Below are 4,097 nucleotides of genomic sequence, written 5' to 3'. Positions count from 1 at the left end.
TTTTTAAATGTGTAAATAATTTAGCTCCAGCCGTACTCTGTCCTTTTGTGACAAAAATAAGCACAAGGAGAGTGGCCACTAGGGGAGCAGTTGGTGGCAACTTAATAACAGAGGGGCGCAAAACCACTTTCGGCCAGTCATGTTTCTCCGTGATAGGAACCCATTTTTGGAATGATTTACCAACTGAAATAAAAACACAAACAGAGCAAAAAACATTTAACAGACAGGTAAAATACTGGCTGAAAGAAAATCAAACATGTGGCCATTGACTACGGCTGGGTATTTGGGGGCGTGCTATATGATGTGCTGTATTGTTTAATATGATCATGATTTTGTGAAATTTTTATGGTAGTATATAGTATTGTTTAATATGATCATGATTTTGTGAAATTTTTATGGTAGTATATAGTATTGTTTAATATGATCATGATTTTGTGAAATTTTTATGATAGTATATAGTTTTATGTATTTATAGTATGATTATGTAATTGACTGTGTAGTTTTTAAAAACAAAATATTTTGATTATTTTAGAAAGGTCTGACCAGGGACTAGGGTTGCAAATTAGCCTACTGGCTAGAAACCTTGCAACACATTTACACATATTACTACTGACTGTGATAATTATGTAAGTAATAATGTGCTCTGCATTGTCCCTGACAAATAAACGTATAAATAAAAAAAAAAAATAAAGGTGCTTGGCCCCGAATCGCTGCTTGCAGCTATATTTAGGGGTCAAGCACCGAAGGTGCTGAGACACCTATTGTAATTGTTAGTATTATTATTAGGGGTCAAGCACCGAAGGTGCTGTGACACCTATTGGAATTGTTAGTATTATTATTATTCTGCTTCTTCTTCTTCTTCTTAGCCATAGGCGTCTATGGCAGCCCTATGAACCGTACATAGGAAAATTATGAAATTTGGCACAGTTGTAGTGGTGGTCTTAAAAAGTCATGTGACCAAAAATGGGGTCTCTAGCACTAACTCTATAGCGCCACCAGCAGTGCAAAAATTCAATGTTCAAAGGGTTATAACTTCTGATCCGCTTGATCTATGAAAATTCTACTTAGTACACGTGATTGCTCTCCTCATGCTTGTTGCTTTTAATACCTTACAGTAAAACTCCACCCATTACAGTAGCGGCCATTTTGAAATGTACAGTATTCAATTTTTTCGCTACTCCTCCTTCAAATGTTGTTCAATTCTTATGAGATTTGGCACAGATGATCTTTGGAGTAAGCCGCATAGAAATGACTGAACAGAATTTTGATATTTATCTTTGTTCAAAAGTAATAAATGCGCAAACTTAACGAGGTTGACGCAAAAATGGTTCTGAAGCTGTAGCTCAGTCATTCTTTGATCAATTGAAATGAAATTTGGTACACTTCATGTGGACCATGAACTTGGGGTCCATGCCAAATTTGGTGACAGCGCCACCTATGGGTCATGAGATAATAAAATAGGCTATTTTTGGCCATAACTTCTGAACTGTTTGTCAGAAAATTATGATCGTGGTGTCTACGGATTCCTTGGCTCATGCCGCATCTGTCGATATGTATTATGCCGGCTTTGACCGAATCGCCTGTCCGCCATTTTGAAATTTGTGATAATTTGCTATAACTTTTGAAGTATCGGATATATCGGGGCAAAAATCGGTAGGGAGCCTCGGCATGATGTCCTGAGGAAATCAGAGAATAGCGCCACCTAGGGGTTATAAACTATAACAGTTCTTATAGAACTGCTTATAACTTCTGAATTCTTTGTATGGCATGTAAGCTCTTTTCTGCTGCTCCTTGAGCTGTGTCTACTGAGTGGCACATCTGTCTAAGTCGTATGCATAGAGATCCTGAGTTCATGGGTTTGAATCCAGCCTGAGGCAGGTGTTAGTTTCTTCTATTAACGTTTTGTTCTTTCCCACCTTTCCTTCTTGACCTGTCTGTAGTTCACATATGTTCTATTTTTGCCATGTTTTCTGTTGCTGCTCTGCACTGCGGTGGTTCTGCTCTGTCATTGCAACGCTTTGGGTACTTGCTGCGCTTTGTGTTCTTGATGCCTCTTGGGTGGTCAGTGAGCATTGGGTTATTGATACCTTCTATGTTGCTTGCTGTGCTTTGGGTGCTCATTGCGCTAAAGGTGCTTGGCCCCGAATCGCTGCTTGCAGCTATATTATTATTATTATTATTCTGCTTCTTCTTCTTCTTCTTAGCCATAGGCGTCTATGGCAGCCCTATGAACCGTACATAGGAAAATGATGAAATTTGGCACAGTTGTAGTGGTGGTCTTAAAAAGTCATGTGACCAAAAATGGGGTCTCTAGTACTAACTCTATAGCGCCACCAGCAGTTCAAAAATTCAATGTTCAAAGGGTTATAACTTCTGATCCGCTTGATCTATGAAAATTCTACTTAGTACACGTGATTGCTCTCCTCATGCTTGTTGATTTTAATACCTTACAGTAAAACTCCACCCATTACAGTAGCGGCCATTTTGAAATGTACAGTATTCCATTTTTTCGCTACTCCTCCTTCAAATGTTGTTCAATTCTTATGAGATTTGGCACAGATGATCTTTGGAGTAAGCCGCATAGAAATGACTGAACAGAATTTTGATATTTATCTTTGTTCAAAAGTAATAAATGCGCAAACTTAACAAGGTTGACGCAAAAATGGTTCTGAAGCTGTAGCTCAGTCATTCTTTGATCAATTGAAATGAAATTTGGTACACTAAATGTGGACCATGAACTTGGGGTCCATGCCAAATTTGGTGACAGCGCCACCTATGGGTCATGAGATAATAAAATAGGCTATTTTTGCCCATAACTTCTGAACTGTTTGTCAGAAAATTATGATCTTGATGTCTATGGATTGCTTACCTCATGCCGCATCTGTCGATGTGTATTATGCCGGGTTTGACCGAACCGCCTGTCCGCCATTTTGAAATTTCACATAATTTGTTATATTTTTTGAACTATTGGACATATCCGCGCAAAAATTAGTAAGGAGCTTCGACATGATGTCCTGAAGGTACCTGGGAAGTCAAATACAGCGCCACCTAGGGGTTATAAACTATAACAGTTCTCATGGAACTGCTTGTAACTTCTGAATACTTTGTCTGATATTAATTTCTTTGTGAAATTGTATTCACTGGTTTATGCCGATTGCAACGATGCCTCGTTTGTCATTTTCCAACATTCTGTTCATGTGTTATTGTAAAGCATATGGTAGATTATTTTTTCGCTACTCCTTTTACAAATGTTGTTTATTTTATGCCAGGTACTGCTCGTATAATGTTTGGAGCAATCCGCACAGAAATGACCGAACAGATTTTTGATATTCTGTTCTCTTTCTTAGAAATACCACTCCAAAGTTGACCGTGCCTGTGACGTTGTCTATTTGTCATAGTAAATTAATGTGACTGTATATTACATTGTATAGCATTACTATACAGAATGATGTTCTTGTCTTCAATCTCATTTGAGCTTTTTGATTCCCATATACATTGTATTTCTGATAGTTCTGCTCTGCACTGTCAGTTCTGCATCTGTGTTGATTGGCACACGTCAATCCTTGAAGCACCTAAGCTGTTTTTTGCTGCCCTTTGAGCTGTGTTAGCTGAGTTGCGCATCTGGTTAACCACATGCCATGAGATTCTGAGGTCATGGGTTCAAACCCCATGTGCAGTGATATTTTGTCTTAACTTTTTTCTCACTTAAGTTTTGTGATTTTCATACAATACATTGTATTTCAGTTATTTGTGCTCTCTGTTGTTATTTCTGCACGTTTGGTAATTGCTGGATATCAATGTTTACAGCTCTAAATCTCTATTCTATAGCTTGGACACACCAACTCAGTGGTTTAATCGTTTACTCAGTGGCGCATGCGGTTAGTGCGTTGCTTTGGGAACCTGAGGTCATGGGTTCGAATCCCAGCTCTTACTTTCACTTATTGAGATTTCCTTTTGTGTTCCCTTTAACACGTTCTTCTCGACCTGTCTGGTTTTCCACACGTGTTATATTTTTGCCATCTTTACTGTTGTTGCTCCGCACTGCAGTGGTTCTGCTCTGCATTTGCTTTGCTTCGGGTTCGGGCTCTGTATTGCGC

Source organism: Paramisgurnus dabryanus, chromosome 7 (assembly GCF_030506205.2).
Source record: "Paramisgurnus dabryanus chromosome 7, PD_genome_1.1, whole genome shotgun sequence".
NCBI lineage: Eukaryota > Metazoa > Chordata > Actinopteri > Cypriniformes > Cobitidae > Paramisgurnus > Paramisgurnus dabryanus.
This window is presented reverse-complemented; position numbering follows the sequence as displayed.